At 42.1% G+C, this 20267-nt stretch overlaps 1 protein-coding gene across 19 annotated transcripts in view; it reads left to right on the plus strand.

Annotated features, from left to right (window-relative positions):
- Positions 1 to 1407: 1407 nt before the first annotated feature.
- The window catches only part of KLF12 (KLF transcription factor 12), a 235085-nt gene continuing 216225 nt past the window's right edge, over positions 1408 to 20267 (plus strand). For 3 of the 19 annotated variants that reach the window (XM_021548069.4, XM_021548071.4, XM_021548074.3), the window contains exon 1: positions 2137 to 2315. The gene's annotated coding sequence lies outside the window, so the exon portion shown is untranslated. Of the gene's footprint in view, positions 1527 to 2126; positions 2526 to 2805; positions 2829 to 3553; positions 3697 to 20267 lie in introns of those variants that run through there. The other 16 variants (XM_021548070.4, XM_085556328.1, XM_077781368.2 and 13 more) reach the window with 15 other exon arrangements.

Here is a 20267-nt window from a genome sequence, read left to right on the forward strand (position 1 = left end):
TCCTATGGGATTGCATATTTTATCTTTTAAAACAAGTGTTACAATGTTAACTTTTGACTTAGGTGAAATCTAATGAATCACATATGTAATTTACCAGGAGCTGGAGCTGGTTCTGATCTAAACTACTAGCATAAGGAAATATGTCAGTTGGGTCATTAGATTCCATTTTACTCTGTGCTCACTTTTGTCCAAAGGAAATTATTAGACCAGAGACAACATTACAATAGCAAATTACGCTTAATCCCTTTTATGCCTTTTGCAGATATCTACTTCTGTTTATACCCATTTTAACATTTCTTATTTATTATTCTGCATTTTTTCCCCTTGTGGAAATAGAGGTAAAATGTAAAATAGTAAAGGGTTATATTATCCAAAACATTTATGCCAAGAGGAGGCAGAGAACCATTACAGGGAAAGAGATGAGTAGATGTATTTCTGGCAGCTGGCATGAAATCCTCTTTGGGAACAAACATTGGTTCTGGTTCTTCTGGCTTCTTCAGTAAATACTGTGATGAGCAGCAAATATTAGTTTGTATTTACTGAAAGTAATAGCATTTAGCAGCAATTATTTATCTGCACTCCGCCTGGCTTTCTGTGCAAATACACAAGCTGTATGGGCATTTACAAACACCTTCACATGACAGGCCAACCTCCTAGACACGGGATCCATCCCTCTTTTTGCTTTTTATTTACCCAGTAATTATGATGGGGACTCTCAGGAACTGTTGAGCTGACTGTGAATTTGAGAGAATAAGGGGTGGCATTCATAAAGAACTTGCCATTTTGTACCTGCTCTGACCATGGCTTCTGCCAGGGGCCAGCACAGCACCCTGATTATTCAAAAGGCTATTAAGGTTCCTTAAATTGAATGGCCCCTGACCATTGGCCAGAAACCATCTGAACAGGCAGCGCTGGTCAAAGCTCACCTGTGCTCTGGCCACACCGTATTTACTTTATGCAACACCAACCACAGGCAAGGAGGCAGAAAACAGCCACAGCAGTTTTACATTAACAAAAGGCTCTCCAAGGCAGGAGAATCCATAGGTACCCTATCAGGCCAGCTTAATAGCTTCAATACTGCCCAGGCAGGGACAAGGATCCTTCCACCAAAATACTTCACAGTGTAAACACGTGTAAGAATGCTTGTGAAAAGAAATAGATATTTACTTCTAAAGGTTTAACTGACTCTTAAGGGTTTATATTTTTTGTTTCCTAAGGTTCTGAAAGTTCTTTTAAAACAAAGACTTCGTGTTTTAAACAAACTTTAAGATTATGGAATCTGTTCCTCTATACGTTGTTATTAAAATCTTTACAACTCAGTATCTGCAGCCCTTACGTGAGAAAAATCTTCCCCATAAAGGAAGTTCTCAGTTTGCAGGGGCGCGACTAGGGCTTACAAACGCTGACCAAAAAAAACACAAAAAACCACAACCCCACGCCTCGCATACTTCTCACGAGCTGCAGTCTGGCTGTGCGAAGAAAACAAAATAAAAGAGAAGGGAAAGGCTTGCAGAGCACAGCCCCAGGTAACAGCGGGGGCCGGTCCGGCAGACCCTCTGGGGCGGACACACCGCCCGGCGCGTCCTGTCCCACCGGGACGGCCCCGGGGTCGCGACCGCGTGTCCCCGGGGCCCGCTCAGCGCGGCCACCGCCCCGCGCCCACCGCCCCGTGACCACCGCCCTGCGCCCGCCCCTCGGAGCTCCCCTTGCTCCCCTCCGCCGGCTCCCCCAGCGCCTCGCCCCGCTCAGTGCCCCCTCAGCGCGCCCAGAGCCCCGGGCTCCCCCATGGCCCCGCACCCCCCCACGAGCTTCCCCCGGCGCCTCCCTTCCCTTCCCTACCCCGCCCCGCCCTCGGCGGCCCCTGGCCCCGGGCCTCCCCTCGGCGCCCCCGCTGCCGGCCGCGCCCGGCCCCTCCCCGCGGCGCCCCGCTGCCCTGCCCCTCCCCGCGGCCGGGCCGGGGCCGGGGCCGGGGCCGGGGCCGGGAGGGGGAGGCGCGGCCGGGCGTTCCCGTCCCCACCCCCGGGGCGGGGCGGGCGGCGCACCGGGGCGGCCGCGGGGCGGGGGCGCGGCCCCTCCCTCCCTCCCCTCCCTCCGCCCGGCTGCCGGTGGGGGCGGGGACGCGCCGCATGCCAGCGACGCCACCGGCGCCCGCTGTGGCCGGAGCAGGGGCCGGGAGCTGGGGAGGGGGACACCGGTCCGGACCCTTTGTCTGAGCGCCCGGCGGGGCGTCGCGGCGGCCCCACGCGAGGCGCGGCCAGGCGGCGCCGGGAGCCTCCACCCCCGGCCCACCCTGCCCGGGCTCATCATGTGACGCGGTAAGTCGGTGGCGAGCGAGCGCCGCGGCTCCCCGGGCTGCCCCCATTCATTTCCCGGGGACGGCCGCCGGCTGCCTCCGCCGGTGCGGTGTGCGAGTGCGCGGGGCACTGCCCGGGCAGCGCGGGGCGGGCGGACAGACAGACACAGAGCGGGGACCCTGTGTCAGGGAAGGAAACAGTTTCTTCTCCTGCTCTGCCGCTTCTGCTCAGGTCTGTGCCGATTCCCTTTCTTAGCAGGATAAACGGCCAATGTGTGTGGGTTTTGCTGCTGCTGTCCCAGCCAGCCTCTATTTAAAAAAACAAACAAACAAAATACCGCTCCTATACTGAAGTTAAATAATTTTAAAGAACAGGCGGGGGGGCAGGGCACCCCCCCGCTTCCCCCGGCGCCGCCGGGGCGAGCTGGGGGTTAACGGCGGTGCCCTCCCTCCCCCGCTCCCTCCCCCGCTCCATCCATCCCCTCCTCCCTCCTGCCTCCATCCCTGCCGGTGCCCCGGCGGCAGCGATACCGGGGTAGGGTGCTAGGCGCCGGCCCGAACTTTTCCCTCAACTTTCCCGCTGAGGCTCTAGGAGGGGGAAAAAGGGGGTGGGGGCGGCGGTGAAAAAGGCGAGGGGAGGAAATAAAAAGCGATAAGCGGAGGGTGATGAGCAGCAAGCTGGGAGCGCCTAGCCCTTTGTGCTGCTGTCCCCGGTGGGGGGGGTGGGGGCGGGCGGCCCCCGTGCGCATTCGGGGCTAGGCAATTAATATAAAAAAAAAAAAATATCAAAAAAGTATAAAGTGTAGCGCTCGGTGGAGGGGAAAATCGAAGTGTAACGCTGTATGAGGGGAAGAATCGGACTATAACCCTCTATGGGGGGAAAAAATAAAAAAAGAGTGTGGTGCTGTATTACCTTCTACAGCTTCTGTGAACAAATGCTCGCTGTTGGAGAAGTCGGGAGCTTGGGGAGCAAACCGCTGGTATTTACATTTAACGCGTGAGCCCAGAGCCGCTGCGGGAGCTGGGTTACCCCGTGGCATAAGCGTCACCCTGTGAAGCCCTCCGAAAGCTTTCCGCTGCTGGGATGAAATTTCCTCTGGGATGAGATGTGGCTCCTACCCGCCTCCCCCAACATCCAACCACCAGCGGTGGTGCAGGATTTTGGGGGAGGCGGATAGGAGCTACGAGACGGGTTATTTTATATTCTCCTCCCCGTGGTTTGCAGGGATGCGATGCTCCGGTCCAGACAGCGGATATTTTTTTTTTTTTTTTTTTTTCGGATCTCCGAGTGCAATTCAGTCCCGCAAACGGGCTTGCTTGGGCAGTGAGGTATTTTGTGCGCTTAGGGAGGAGGTACGAGCCGTTTCGGTGGGAAGCACTGAAGAGAAGTTCACTTGATCGGGGTCTGTATAGAGCTTGTAAAATCCTGCTACCTCTTGGCAGCCCCCCTTCCCCTGAGTAGACAGTAAACTAGTTTATTTTTTGAATTACATATCGTGAAGTAAATGGTACTCTTCTTCCTCCCTCCACCACCCTTTTTGGTTTTTTTTTTTTTTTTTTCCTTTTCACTTTTCTGCCTTCTCGCCACGGCAGGTAGATTATTCGCGGCAACTTTGCGAGGCTGCTTTATATAGCGCTGGCATATGGGCTCCATTTTCTGCTCTCTGGTTGGTCTACAACTCTGAAATGCACAGGAACAGCAAAGTGGTCACAGCGTGGGATTAGTAGCTGTGCTGAATAGGTCACAGATGGGGCGATAGGAGCATTTTATTAGTGACGTAAGGCTGCATAAACCGAGGCTGCTTTTTTTTTTTTTTAATTTATTATACGTGCTGGGAGAGGGGGAGTGTCTCAATATCTTTCTAATGGGACGTAATCAAGTTGAAACCGCTCTCTGCAAGCTGGCATGTCACCTATCGTCACAAACGAACCGCGCATAGCGAAGGGAAACATTGCGGATTTTTTTTTTTTCACCGTCTTTTTATTTTTTTGCCCTCCCCGTGCTGCCGGAGGCTTTGGCAGCCGCTGCTAGGCTGCTGCTGGCAGGTGCCCGGGCTGGAGGCTGGTGGATGACATCACCCCCTCGGTGACACCCATGCGCGCCCCTCCCCGGGCCAGCACCCCGCCCGCCCCACCACTGCCTCCAGAACAACAGTGGTGGCATTTTCCTCTTTCTCATTCTTTTTCTTTCCCCTTTCAGTATTTTTTTCCCACTTATTTTTTTTTTTTTTTTTCTTCTTTTTTACTGTGCGTGGTACCTGGAACTGGGAGGAGGGCGCAGTCTGAGAAGCTCCTTTTTTTTTTTTGTGAGGAAAACAGCTTTTTGACAAAATGTATGTCATAGGTCATTTGATGAGTGAGTGCATCTATTCTGGAGGGGCTGGGAAGGAGTTTAGAATATGGGAGATACTGTTTATTTTCTGTTTCTGATAGTGAGGCAATATCAGACGTGTAAATAGAGGGGATGGGAAATTATGTATTTTTAATTCTGTCTTTTTTTCCCCCAGCAGTAGTTCATGCTAGTATTTCCAGGCCGTTCTTTGCTTTCTCGTAGAAAAACCTTTTCTGGAAAGTCCTCTGACAGCCCAAGAAGACTCTGTGTAACAACTTTTAAAAATAAACTTTAAGATTCCAGGACAGGCTAATCGTGGAGTCTTCTGCCAGCTGTTTCTGTCAGGATCAGCCAGACCTGAACATGCATGAGCAGAGTTTCACTCCAGATGAGAGGAGGCAGAAATGTGGGGCTGAAATAGCTCTTCCCCTGGGAGATGTTAGAATGGAGTCAGCAAAGGGCTTGGGCTGCAGAACCCTGTGGTAGTGACTGTTTTCCTTTTCTCCTAGACCAAGGTGGTATGTGATGATAACCACTACAGTGAAATAGAAATACAGACCATGTATTTGAGGAAAGTGGGCAACGCCTTTTCTGGATGCTTGGGGAGCTCTATGCTGCACAGGAGGGTTGCAGAATGTCTGTGTAATTTGATGGAGTTTTCAGTGCTTCTGGGGTATCCCATTGTTTAGATTTTGGATGATCTGTAAAATAATGGAAAGCTGAGTGCCCTTTCTCATGGCTGGGTGCATGATGTCCACTTATGCAAGCATTCCCTGAGATAAAGTGCTGTAGTCTCCTTGCTTCAGGCTGCTGGATGACCTCTGTGAACCTTGCATGGCTCCTGGCACCACTTCTCTGCATGGCCAACCTCCTTGCTCTTCCCTTCAGTGTTTGCTTTGTGGAACAGGTCAAATCAGTACAAAGTTGGTTTTGACCAAGTCTTTGTTTGAATCAAGTAAAATAGGAGAGTGTGAATGATGTGTTTGTTCATTAATAAAGATGGAGATCTGAAAACACTTATTTTTACTGATGTGTCTTGCTTGTGGCTTTTGAAATACCATATCTTGGTTTCTTTTGTTGGAGAATGATTGTGGTTTGCCTTTCCTTGACATTACTACAAAATGAGTAAAAAAATTAATTTCCTGAAATAAAAATCTTGTTTTTAGAAAGGCTGAAATGGATGCAGCACCCAGACTTTGACCTTCTCAGTTCTTGACTAGTGGTTGTTTACTACAGCTGCAGCTGTGTGTCTTTGAAAGAGGAGGAGCTGCAAACACAAGCATGCTCACTTTTCCTGCTAAGAGGAAAACATGTAATAAACATATTGTTTCAAAGTGAGTTGTTAAGTAAAGTGTTGAGCAGCCAGGTTGGGGGTTTTCCTTTCCCTTGTGCCAATTGCACTGTGCTGTATCTGTATGATAAGTTTTGAATCGTGTGAATGCAAAATGTGAAAGCATGAAATGACTATGTTTCCTATGCACTAAAAAAGATTTTTTTAAAATTAAATTCATGCTTACACTAGAAAGGAGAAATACTTTTGCACTGAAGTATTGAGGACACTGTCAACATTGTCATTGGAAAAAGTTCCGTGTAATCTTACCCTGCGTTCAACAACTGAACTTTAGACAGTCCCCTTGCTTCAGCTGAATGATTTTTTTTAAAGTTGCTGCTAAACACAACCCCCAAACAACAGCAAAAGTTATGTTTGATGATTCAGTGTCAACACGATTGCATTAGTTTATAGCTAGATAGACATATGTTGACAAACTTGACTGTAGTGTTGATCAGTCCTTGTGGCACTGTTGCAAAACTGGGTAAAATTGGACCAATTTGAGGAAAGCTGTGGAGTCAGTTTTGGTTTTTCTGTATATATGTGTGTGTGTATGTATATATATATATATATATAAATTCCAGCCCTAATAATGCTGTGTTTGCATTTTGAATCTTTCTTCTGTGCAGAAAGTTTGCTTAGATTTTGTGCCCTGAATATGTGAACTTTTTCCTACTTCTGCAGAGTTTGGTGTGTCTAACAGGTTTGAAGTTCGTATGAAATCTATGCTCTCGTTTGCTCCCAAGCAATGACTATAGGAGATGAGCTTAGTCAGACAGACAGACAGACAGACAGCTTAGTCAGAGCATGGTGCTAATAGTGCCAGGGCTGTGGGTTCTGTCCCTGTATGGGCCATTAATTTAAGAGTTGGACTCAATGATCTTGCAGGTCCTTTCCAAGTCAGAATATTCTGTTATTGTATCAATGTGAAAAAGATAGACTGTTCTTTAATTAGTTCTGTTTACCTTTTGACTGCAGAGAACTCTTAAAATAATACTGAGAGATAGGAAGATGAGGGAAAATGAATACGTTTTTTGCCCAGAAAGTGTATCTATGCTGCATGTAACACCGAAGCTGTATGGACTTTCTTGAGTTCAGTGTAATAGCTCTTCTTAATTAGAAAGCCTTACCTAAACTTGGGAATAAACCAAAATTTAATTATTATGTACATTTATTTTTGCATCTATGTCTGCTGCAGAATGATGTATTTTGATCTGGAGAAGGCAAATTTAAATTATGGTGTGTCTTGGTTCTGTAGCTATTTCTGTAATTTCTTGGATTTTTGGGATGGCATGGTGGCATGAGCTATCCCAGTGTTTCTCAAATACATGGTAAAACTTGGGAGTGAATATGTAAAGTCATGTGATATATATTCAGGGACTGTATGTTATGATCTATGTTTCTTCATGCACTCAACATCTGTACATATCAACTCCTGTGCCAGAAGAGTCCCTTCAGCTGCAGCTACAAGGGTAGGACTTACCTTGGTGTTGGCTTGCTGATTTTTTTTTTTTTTTTTTTAAGTTCGGTATAATTACAAGGATGCAAAAGCTAAGGTTTATTTGAACTAAAACTGTTTGTCAGGATCAAGGGAGATGCTATGATTCAGGACTATTAAAAGTATATGTTTAGTGATACTAAATAAAGTTGGCCAAGATTGTCACATGCTGATATTTCTGACCCTCTGGATGTGATTCTAGTACTGTCTTGTGATTTTTTAAAAATCTGTTTTTTTTATTTATACACAGAATTGTTTTTATTTTTTGTTTGTTTCTTAAAACAAACGCCCTCATGTGCAGTGGTGTTTATACTTTCGTGGGTGGCTGGCAGTGCTGGCACTAACAGCGTTAGGCATTGCAGTGCAGACCAGCACCACTTGAGTTAAGGAATGTCTGGTTTGCAGTAGCAAGCTTTTGTCCTCTCTGTGAACCAGCCTTCAGGACGGGAATGAGGCGTGCTCTTTGCTAATGGCTGGCACGGTATTTGCTACATAGCAGAGTAATGATGGGACTCAAAAATCCTGAGCTTTGTTCCTGGCCTGGCTGTGGGGCGAGCATGTTCTCCTTGTTTTAACATAGAACAATCAAATGCATGACCTTGGACATCAGTGCCACTAAGGGGATAATTAATTAATCAGATGATGTATCATGTCGGGACACCCGAGTTCTAGTCTCGTTTTTGTCACGTGTCACCTGGGACAGGCACTTTGCTACCCTCTCTGTAAGGTGGTAAGCAGTGACCCTAATTCCCTATTAATGCGGGGTGTTGTCCAGTGGTCAGAGCAGCAAAGAGCACAAGGTTTTGCGTGCTAATGCTGATCCTCCTTCTGACTGCCTAAATAATTTCTTTTTCTCTGCCTTGCCCAAGAAGAGCTTTTCTGGTGGTGGTGTTGCGCGTCTGTTCTGGAGCCTTACAGGTCCCTGACAGCAGCATGGGCAGCACTGATGCTGGCAGGCTGCGTGGGTGCGGGGGGTGTGTGCACAGAGCTCAGGCCAGCTGGAAACAAGGTCAGGTCCATTGCAGAGCTGGAGATGCTATCAGGGAGCTCTGGAACCCTTCCTGAGTGTGAGGGAGCTGTAATTCTCATATACTTTGTTCAAGTCTTGACAGGCTGCCATTGACAGGAGTAAAGGCAACTATATGTAACCCAGTATTTTCGTATTTTCTATTTGTAGATACCTGAGAGAAGAATCTTTCAAAAAAAGTACTCTTTACAGAAAAAGTACTGAGTTTTTTTTTGCTTTTTTTTTTTACTACCAAAGTTGTCAGAGGTGGCTGGTTCAAATACTCAGTGTTCTCAGATGCTTTCAAATCAGACTTTGAAGAACCAGTCACTGAGCATTTCTATTTAAATGATTGAAGTTTGTTAGCTGGAATATGCAGTATTAGAAATTTGTTATGTTAGTTTCAGAGAATACTTGTGACTTGTTATTTACCATTAATATTATTCTCCTGTTTTTTTTCCCATTCTGTTTTTTTCCCATTTTCAGATGGTCTGCAAAAAAATTGAAGGGACCTGTTATAGCAGACAGAATTAGTTGTCATCTGAGGTAGTCACTGAAATATTTAGGATTAATGATATCAATTGCCAATTCCTCCGAGTAAAAAAAAGGAAAATAATGACTATTAATACTATGTAGTAACATTTTACAGGAATCTGAGTAGGACTTAATATTAGAATAATATAGAATTTTTTTTTGTATCTGTCTTTATTTTGAATGTTTAATGCTGGCATGAAACACTTTTGAGTTAGTCTTCAAATGTGAGTTGGCAGTGCTCTAGAAGAGCATGTAAAGACCTGTGATTGATGACACTTTAAAGTCTTTTAAAGTGTTGGACAGTAGTTGGAGCTGTTCCAGTTCCTTTTTCAGAGAATCTTTCAGTTGCAAGAAAATTCCAAGTGGGAAATGAAAACATTTTTCTTAAAAAAAAAAAAAGTAGAGAAAAACATTCTTTTCCCCTTTCTATAAATTGGTAACAGTTACAAGGTGACTTAATTTTTCCCTTGTTCCATTTGACAAAGGAAATCTTTTGTATAGACAGTGCCCTACACAATTTTGAAAGGAAAAAATGAGGTTTTGAAAGTGAGAGCATGCAGAGTTTGTCTAGTTAAGAGGCAGATTTGGAGGCTGCTATTTCTGATAGCATTGCCATTTTAATTTTTACTGCCAAGATATATATTCAGCTAAATCAACATTTGGCTAAAGTGTCTATCTTAATACTTGGAGACCTCCTATTTTGAGAAGATGGTAGATTTGTAATTTTTGATTGTGTCTTCAGTGGGATAAAGTTTATAGTAGTCACGTCAAACAATTAAACATAGTAAACTGAAAAAAAAATTTATTTAGTGCACATTCTCTGCTTTGCATCCCAGCCAGTATCTGAGATTTATTTTGTGCTTGCTGGAGATGTGCTGCTGTTTGGGTTTCATGTGTTGCTGGATTTAGGAACACAGCATTTCTTCTGCAACAGCGATGCTGAAGAAGTATGTGGGATAGGCAGAGATTGAAGACAGAATTCTATGCAGAGCAGTCACAGACATCTGCCTAAGTCAGTTCTGGTGGAGAGTTTGAATAAAATACTTTCCTTTTCCAAAAACAAAGTGCTTAGCTCATCCTTGCCTCAGAAGTGTGTACTAAAATCACAACACCAGAATAATTCTTACGGTCAAGAGACCTTCAGAAAACCCCTCTGTTGGCTGACAGTACAGGAAGTCTCAGATGTTTAGTTCACACGTAAATGAGTACATTGAACTTGCTAAAAAATAAGTGAGAGATCATTCGTAGTGCTCAAATCCTGGGAAAAGCACTGGAGGCCCTGAAGGGTTTGGTGGTGGTGAAGAAGGAATAGCAGTTTCTGTGGGCTTCCTTATGGCTTTAGTTATTTGGTGTTAACTTAGCCCATGTATTGTGAGAGCAGTAGACTCAGCCAGGCTGGGATTTTCTATAGTAGGGACAGCATCAGGAGCATAGTGTTTTGGTACCCAAGTCCTCCTGAGGTCATAGCTTGAAGTCCATCAACAGAAATAAAAGTTATTTATACCTTCAGATCCCACATCTGCCCAATACTACTGAAGTTGACTTGTGTGGCTTTCAAAACAAAAAGGAAATAAAAAAGAGGAATTAAAGGAAAAGAAGGAAGTTTCTTCTTGTGATCAATTCTAAGTGCAGTTGATGCTGCTTTTTCCCATCCATCAGTTCTCATCCTTTAATGTTTAATTATTGCGTTGCTTTCTGCCTCTTGCCAGCAGCACTGTTCAGCCTCTCTTTGGGCGAAGAATGCTGCTCTCTTCCTCTTGCTGTAACCCTTCTGTTAATCACTTTGTCATTAAAAAGCTGCTGAATTCTTATAAACAACTGCATTTTCTGGATACTGGATTACTTGAAAGTGCATTCCCTTTAACAAAAACCCTAGCCACTTTACCTACTTACCCCCTGTTTTTTCTTAACATTTCTGCTTGTACAGTTGTGTTTTCAAGACATCTGATCAAAGAAGCCTTTATAGATTGCATTTATATGTGTATGTGTGTGTATGTTTGCTAAAATTGCTACTTGCTTTGCATAAGGATTATATTCTCAGTAGTTCGGTGCCTAACTGGCAAGCCCTTGGAGCAGGCCTGCCCTCCTGAAAGCATGGCTTTCTGTGGCAGAGAGAGGGAAAGGTGGGGTGAAGGTGTTCCCTGCATTTAGTTGTGGTCACCATAGTAGTGTCTTTCCGCAGATCAGAGCAGGCTAGGGTTACTGCTATACCCAAGCTGACTCCTTGCATATTACTGTGATATCAAAAATAGAAACGTGAGGTTAGTGTGAAAAGTCTTTTCATATTGCTAATGTAATAGAAACACGAAAATAATCAGTGGAAATACTCCCCTTGTGTAAGGCAGTGTTAGAAGTAGTTCAGAAAACCCAGAAGTTCTAATCTCTCAAAGAATCTGTAACAGTAATTTTTGAAGGAGAGAACAGAAATGAGATTCATACTACGGTAATAATTTGGTATGATCTAAAACAGTAATTCCAGTCAGTATTTGACAGACATTATAGAATTTTCAAGTTTAAAAGTTGAGTGACTAGATTGCAGCTCTTTTGAAGCTTGAGGTTTGGCAGCTGGTTAAAGTACAGAAATTGTGTCCTAAAAGTGTCTTGCCAGTGCTGAAATGCCATAGAAGAAGTGAACCCACAAAGCCACATTTAACTAACATACAAGTTGCAAAGACTTTGCAAAGACTTCTAAGGATTTCTGCCTGGATGAACAAGTTGGAATTTAGCCACAGATGTTCAGAATCTTAGGCGGTGATGGACAGGTTGGCATTTAAGCAGGATAGCAGGAGGTTTGCAAGTCAAATTCAGTATACTCACTGGAGGCAGCACTTGGTGAAGTGAGAAGAAATAAATATTATAGTATCTCTCATGGGGTCAAATTGTAGTTTCATTGATTTGTGTATCAGAGGAGACCACTGTGATCATCTAATTCAATTTCAGTAATGCCATCAGTAGAGTATCACCTTGTCCTGTGCAAACCATGCATGGTCTCTTGGAACTGGAACATTCTGTGAGTAGATGTTTGTAATGTAAAAAACTTTATGCAGTGGGCAATCAACTGTCGCCTTTGGTGAGCTGTTCAGTGGTTATAATTACTCTAATCTCTATGCATTATTTCTTCCCTGAATTTAGCTATATATTTGGCTTCCAGCCACTTAACCTTGTTATACTTCTGTCTCTTAAATGAGTGGTCAAACTAGTCTCCTGTCAATTCCTTCTCTATCTTATTTTCAGAATATGCATAATTGAACAGTGTTTACTTTGTGGTTGTTAAAGAAGGTGAATTGATTTAAATAATTTTGACTTCAAAATAGTGGGCAAGACAACTCGATTTAAACAGTTTAAATCTTGTTTGGTTCCTGTAGTTCTTACTCATTTTGCATTCCTAGTATTGTCTTTTGGGTAAGTGATGCTTAGTGTGCTGATACACAGCAGATTAAATAGTCTTTACACAGAGAATACTCAAATTGTTATTTGAGTGAATGCATTGTATGGATACCTGTATATTTTAAAAGTTCATGGAATTAATGTTCATTTGCTGTGTTTGAATTTTCATATATTTAATATTACAGTATGGCTGATGTGTTTCTGATTTACTAGGTAGTTCAGTTTTACTATTGACTTTGTCAGCTATACTTAGAACTCATAAACCACGGAAAACATAATTAAAAAAATTAATAATATCTTGATTTCTTTTTGATATGCCAGGTTTCTTTAAATATCTTAATAAAATTTATTGGTATATAATTAACTTTTACAGTGAATAAAGGAAAAGTGTTATTTTATTATTAAGACAAACTCTCAATTTCTGTTGAAAATACCCTTGGGAGTTTTAGAACTTGTAGCTATCACCCTTCAGCATATTATTTATATTTAAATACTGTAAGAGAAACATCATTACTTAGTTTAATTTGCTCATGGTAGATTTTTTCAACTTCTGAATGATCCAGTAATTTGTGGTGGTTGAATAAGCTGTGAGAAATGAGATATTCTGTTCTGCACCTGCTTATTGATTAGTTTGTGTTTCAGTTTTGTTTAGTCTGTGTTTTTTATAGGGTAAGTAGTTTCTTTGAAACTTTAACAGCAAATGGGCACCACTTGAGCATTGATGAAAGAAGGAATGTAAATTAGTTTCATAAATTCAAATGTAATTTTGGTGAAAAATTTAAATAATAGAGTCAGAATTTTTCATGGGGAGATAAAATAGTGTTACAGAAAAACGCCATTTCTTTACCAAACAGGTTTTGGAGCAGCTTTGGTTAACCTGCTCTTTCTAAACATTGTCAAAAGGTAGGATTGGCCAGCTACTCTTGCTTTGTGAAGCTGCTTATGAAAATAATTTTTTCAAATACTTGATTTATTCTCAGCTGATGACACTGCCACCCCAGTTCTCAGGTGCCTTTTTGAGCATGTCTAGTCAGTGTATTATCTAAAGTACGAATAGAATGCTCTTAGGCCAAAGGTACCAGCTGAGCAGGAGCACCCAGGCTCCAGTGTTTGGTGTCCTTACCTGGTGCTGCACTTCTCAGACCTTCAAGTCTCTTGCTCTGTTTTTTTTTTCTTTTTCTTCCTATGCTTTTTCTAGATAATTACATATTTAATAATTCAGATTTAATCCTGGGATAGTCTGCTCCCTCTCCCCTGCAGCTGCTTTTCATTAATTGTACCAGTTTTAAAAGAGTTAGTAAGAAAACCTGGGAATTTTTCTGAGTTTTGCTCAACTTGGGGAAGTTTTGCTCTTTAACAGTAATCTTATCTTTGAAGCCCTGCTTCAAACAAACTGTACCTTTTCACTTTAATTATTTCATCTTTTTTTGGGATGTTTTTCAGTGCTTAGGTATACACTGCTCTATTTCCTCAGTCTTCGAAGAGATACACTTATCTAAATAAAACTTAATTTCTGCTAATTCTGACTTCAAAACTGTGATCATAAGTAACCTTATATTACAAGGAAACTGTTTAAAGGTGTACTTTTCTCTGGTTTTTTCCCCCCCACCTTCTCCCTGTCTTCCTGAAATAGCAACTAAAGGCCAAAGCAAGATTTTTTTTTTTGCTTGCCTGTTTTTTCGTTGTGTAGTTTTACTCAGTGTGATAACTTTCTTTCTACTTCATCATGGAGCCAGGCAAAATGATGTAGGGCACAGAGCTATCAAAAAGCAGTACAGCTGAAAAGGTAATTTGCTTCTTCCTTAAAGAGGGAGAAGGAAGCTTGTTGGCTATTTTGCTTTCTTTTTGCAAATTGACGTAACTAGTGCAGATCCTGTGAGAAGGATCAGGGCTGGAAACAAGGACCATTGTGCAGTCTAGCCTTGTGCAACAAGTTAGGAACTAGAAAGTGGTGGCCAGAGGAAAGGTTTTATTAATGCTTCAAGCTGCTTGAGAGCAAAATGAACCAGGTTAAGAGCACTAGAAACACATCTTGGCCCGATGGAGACTCTATGATGAAAGAATGTCTCTTTATGTTCATGAGAGAAGTCCAAGTGAGTGTTTACTTATCTGTGCTTTAAAAAAGGAAAATGAAATAAGTTACAAAGCTAATTTTACAGTCATCTCATGCACTGCTACTGTGAAACAAATTGGCCTGTGAAGAAAGATAACACCTTTCTAAGATCCAGTTGACTTTCGGTGATTTGTTAGTCAAACATTTGCTCCAGTTCCTCCTCCTTGACAGACTGTTCTTCAGTGAAGTGTCTGTTGAGGCTTCCAGTGGGATGCTTTCACTTTCCTCTGTTGAGCTTGTTACTGTTTATGATCTGTATGCTCTTTAGGAGCCATCAGTTTATTAAGATAGCCCTGTGCTATCTGGCAGTGATATGCAAAGCTCTGAATGAAGTTCATGAACTTCTCGACACAGAACTTCTGAACTTTGTCATCTGAGTACAGTGCTTTGCATGGCAAAGAAGAAATGTGACCTTAAAGCATTTGTGGTCATTAGCTTAAAATTGTTTCCCTGCAAAGGCTAATACTGATTCCGTTTTCTTATTGGAATGGAATGTTAAGGTGTTGTTTCTTGCTCTTCGCCAGTAATGTTGCTCTTGCTTTCTCCATGCAATGACTGTTAGCCCTTTTATCGTTTTTACTTTTGAGGTTTTAGGGATTTTAAATGCAAAATTAGTTTCTATTGCACAATTCTAAATGTAAAAATCAGTTGTACCTTATTTACATTTTTATGTTATAGATGACATAGCATGTTATAGGTCCCTGGAGCCCTGAATTTCTGCTGAGGATTTATTGCAGCAGTTCCTGAAAACAGCGTGATGAAGCAGTAACCCCTTGGTTTCTGGGCAGGTGCCATAGGCAGCTGGAGCTGCATGTGGTGGCTCAGTGCTGGTGTCTTGTTTTACCTCTGGAAAAGCTTGTAGTATCTCAAAAGTTGCTACATGGAAAGCAACTCCATTTCTTTCAGATGCTTTATGTGTCCTGCTCTTCTGTAACTGGGACAGCTGGGGTTTGAGGTGACCATGACTTTACTTGCAGTCCAGCATGAGGGTCCTGGGGGTGCTTTCCTCTCCTTGCAGTCTGGGTGTGGTCTGCCTTTTCTATGTGTCCTCGTATTTGTTCTGCCTCCCGGATCTTAGGAAAGTATTTCTGTTCTGTACATCTGTTTCCCAGTTGTGCTCTTGAACTATGTGCATTGCCCTTCTCTGGGATGAAGACAGGTTATAGAGGAGAGGAACTACTAAATTAAAGAGTGTGGAGAGGACATAAATAGTCCAAGAAAAGTGAAGATGTGTGTTTCATGAATAAATGCTAGCAAAAGAAAACCCTTTGTTGCTCAGTGATGACTTAAGGTCTTTTAAAAGCTACTTGCTGCTGAATATACTTACCATGCAACGTGGATTTCTCTTAGTGCAGCACTGGTTATTATCCTCTGAACATCTTGTCCATTACTATCATCTCAATCATGAGCTGTGAAATGATGTTTTTTATTCTGCAGAAACCTTTGAGACTTAGTGCAAGGCAGAAACTGGTTTTTCACTGCTTGCCAAAGAAGTTCATGTACCTAGTGTGATGGCTGGTGTGCTAAGTGATTCTGTTGCAATGGATTTATTTTTGTTGTTAGAACAATCCTCTGTTGAAGTGTCAGAAGTCTTCTGGCTGCTCCTTTGAGGTTTTGGGTTTTATTTGTGTGCTGTTCTTGAATACCTGTCTTTGTAAGTTGCATGCTTGTGCTGGATGCAGTGATTTGCTGCAGCTGAAGCCCATGAGTTTGGCTCCATGCATATTACATCCAGAGGAGGTTCTCGAAGGGCTGGTGTTTCTTTGGCTGCCCTGAGCCACCAAAAAACATCCATGTCTTAAGCAGGGTTCAGTTTCTCCGAGTAAGCAAAATGCAGCATCTTGGGCTCTGGGTATATTTTGTGTAGGAAAACACTTGCTGAAGGTGTCTTTTGGGTAGATGTGAGCAGATGAGAGGGTATGATATGTATTTTTTTAGTCTATATTCTTTTGGTGAAGCTTCAGAATCTTTGTTTTTCAGCAGGAATGTTTGGCTACAAAATGCTCTCTAAATATATAGTGTAAAAACACATTACCTGGCTGTTTGGAAACAGGTCTTACAGAACTTCTGACAGACAGGAAAATGAATTTTTGTGTTGCTTTGATCTGTCTTCACTGTGAAAGAGCACAAAGATACTCTTGAAGGTATTTTGTTTTAAAGTTTTAAGTATTCACATTTATCAAAGTGGAATTCATAAGTTTGTTATTTCTATTTAAGACTTTACTTTTTCTTCCTTTCTTCTTCAGGTAGCGACATTATGTCATTGCTGCTTAGCTTATGATCTCGCTTCTTCCAAAGATCCTATCAACAAAATTATTTTGAGTATATTTTGTGCTTCTCACCATTTATTAATGTCTGCAGGCTGCAGTAAGCAGTCATGCCTTAAATTGTTGTAAATATCTGTCAAATAAGTAAAAGAGAAGAAAAAAGATGAAGTAAGAAGCATTCTGTTACAACATGCTGCTCTGTTCCTAGATTTGATTTCTATCTTCATTAATATTTGAACTGTACTATAAAATGCATAATAATGTTTTTAGAGAGGGTGGTGAGATACACCTGTAATTGATACACTGACTGATTTGGATACGTGTATAAGTGCCTCATTTGTACATGTGCAAAATGAATGTAATGCTATTTACTCGGGACACTTTTAGGTCTACCATTGCGAAAAATGCATACAAAAGCTGAGTAATACAGCGGCTCTAAGATGTGTGCTTCAGATAGCAGGGTCCACAGAGATTTCTGTAGATGTACATTACTTCAGTTGCCTCTGCATGCTGATATGTTTTTTTGGAAGATATAAGGAAAAGTGTAACTTCTTTGTCAGACTGAGAATAACTTCCGTGAGCCTTGTAGCCATGAAAAGTGTATTGAAGAAGGCTGCTTGCAAGAGATATTACCCACCTGGTTTCCTTGGAAACATGAAACATGATTTACAAATATTGACTTCAGAAAGCTGCAGCTTAGAGGAAATCCTAAACTGTTGGTTCAGGTTTTTAAATTAATATCTCTAAAGAGTACTGGCCATGTTGAAAGTCACTGCATGTCCACGAAATGCCATTTATAATAATTCTGTGTTTCTTGGTGTTATAGCAAATTCTGAATGCTGGAGGACTGTAAAGAATCTGAATTTTACTGGAAAAGGGATACTGAACTGGGAACCTTGGCTTCAGTTTCACCTGTGTTAAACAGCTCAACTCCAGATGAAATGAAAAAAATTGATGCTCTTAAAAGTCAGGTAGTGTCTTACTACTGATGGAGTGGAATACTTTCTTCATGGTGAAGTTTAGGTACCGTGAATTACCATTAATATATTATAAATGTTTTAAAACTCAGTGGAGAGGGTTTGAACGCTCCTTGTTGTGTTCATGCAAGAGATTGTGTGATAAGCTTAAGTAAATGACATTTACTGGATAGCTTACTTCTATTGTATAGGAATTTTCATATACACTTACTTTTAAAGACTTATGGTCATAATTTGGTCTTGCTGGTCTCCTTATTTTTTTTTAAATGGAAAGCTACTTTATCCCTGGAGCACAGTGTTATCTTGAAAATGGTGTTTGATTTATCCTGGGGGGTTGGAAAGGGGCACCAGTATGAGAGAAGTGTACAGCAGACTGTTGCATATGAGTTGTGAATGCTAACTGCTGGGTAAAGATTAGTGAGGAGCAAGTCTACAGGAGTCAGTCAATCTAACTGAGGTGCTTCTGGCTGTGGTTTAATTTGTGCTTCTGATGTCAGTACTGGCTTATGTGCTTCCAGTTATCACCCATCTGCTGTGGTACATGTCCTTCTGTCACTTGGACATCTTTCTGCTGTCAGCAGACTGGATTGGGTCAAGAAATTGCCCAAACTTCATCTGTTTCACTGGGTTATTCTTAATGTGTTATTTTCCCAGTTCATCTCCCAAAACAGCTGTGGCTGTGCAGGAGCAATCAGGTGGTTGGAGGCATGAAAGCACCTCTAGCCATTCCCCAATTTAAGAGTAGGAAAGCCTTCTATTCCCTGCACTCTTCATCTGGAGGAGAACACCTCAAGAGCAGAGATGAGGTGAGATCTTGGCTTTTCCTACAGAAAAGCCAGGTGTTTGTCTGCTGGTTGTAGTGCTAGTACTTTCATGGCCATGAGGAGGTGGCAAGGCACCGTCTTTTAAGAAGGTATGATGTAATAGAATGAAAAAGTAAAGTAATTTGAAGGAATATGAACGTGCAAAGTCTTTGCTTCTGTTTTGACTGGGGTAAGACATTGTGTCCCAAACCATTGGATTCTTTTCCCCTAAGATGTCTTCCACGTTTTATACAAAACATCATTATTCCTTATGAACTGGAGATTATAAAGGTGTTTATGGTGAGTAGCCTAAGGTGGCCTTATGTAGCTATATTAATTAAGGTAAGGATGAACCTAGGTCTACCTTCATCTGAGGTTGCAGGAGGATTTTACCCTGGAAATGGGAGGTGGGATGCAGGCAGGTGGCTGCACAGGTGCTTGTAAGGATCAGGTCCTCAATATGCAGAGGCATTGGTGGTGTAGGCAAGCAAGGACTGCAGAAACCTGTAGGTCAGCGTGTCAGATATAGATGGCTATGTGTGTGAGCTGTATGTCTTGTGAGACAAAGGACTGAGAGCAAATAATACACCACAGAAACCTCCCTGCATGGGCCAGGTACTTTTCTTATCAAGCCAGTTGAACCTAAGCAGAAATGCTTAGCCCAATGGTTCTCTAAATAGTGTCTAACATCCTGAAGGCTACAAAGCTGTTTGTCTCTCTGGATGCTAACTAAGGAAGCATTCATCTGTATTGTTTTTCAGTGGCTGATTCTAGCTGGTGAGGGCAGCTTGCTCTTGATTTACCCTATGCAATAGCTATGGATTACAGTGGAAGAGGGTGTGAGGAGATAGGGAGATTAATGAATAGGAGGAGGGAATTAGGGACCTGTGGAAAAGAAACTTCATATGCAGAAAAGATACAGAAAGTGGAAAATGGAAATGTTGCAAAATCCCAGAAAAAACAACGGAGACCCTTGTTGTTGGTAACACGTGTGCTGAATCTGTAAGCTGAAGGGGAGGTCAGTAAACTGCAAAAAAGTCTTCTAGGTGTTTGCAGAAGGAAGACTGAGAAAGGGGTGGCACTTGAGTTTCAGGGTGGGGTGTTTTTTTGTTTGGTTATTTTTAAAGGCAACAGATAATCAGAGCAGAACGTAGGGCTGTGTATGGCTGAAGTCAAAACAGGTATACAGAATTGTTAATTGAGGATCGTAAACATGCCTTAAAAATTGAATATGAAGGCTTAGGATGGCAAACATAGGAAGATAATGATACCAAAGGAACTCTAATTCTTTGTGTAACAAACTACATGGATTACTGCAAAGTCAGTCAAAATGGGAACAAGAATCCTGCTAAAATTAGGATTGTTTGAATGCGAAGCCATTGTGCCAATACAAAATGAATTTCATATTGCAGGATTGGTTGTAAGATAAATGCCTCCAGAGGAATCTGAAGACACTAACTTAAACTTAGAAGGACAGAGGAATAACTGCAGTGAAGATGTACAGAGAATTCTTAAGAATACAAAAGTAGAAGATAAAAATGTATGAGATGGCAGTGTGATATTGCTTTTATTATTCTGGGTTTTTTTATTTCATAATATGAGTGTCTTCTGAGTATCAGTCACTTTAAGTGATAAGGACGTGACCATATAAGGTATGCAACCAGTAAGGAAGAAGTGAAAAAACCACCTTTACACGTATTGCTTTTTACTGATTTTCTAGGATGTCA

Source organism: Lonchura striata, chromosome 1, assembly GCF_050655825.1.
Source record: "Lonchura striata isolate lonStrDom1 chromosome 1, ASM5065582v1, whole genome shotgun sequence".
Taxonomy (NCBI): domain Eukaryota; kingdom Metazoa; phylum Chordata; class Aves; order Passeriformes; family Estrildidae; genus Lonchura; species Lonchura striata.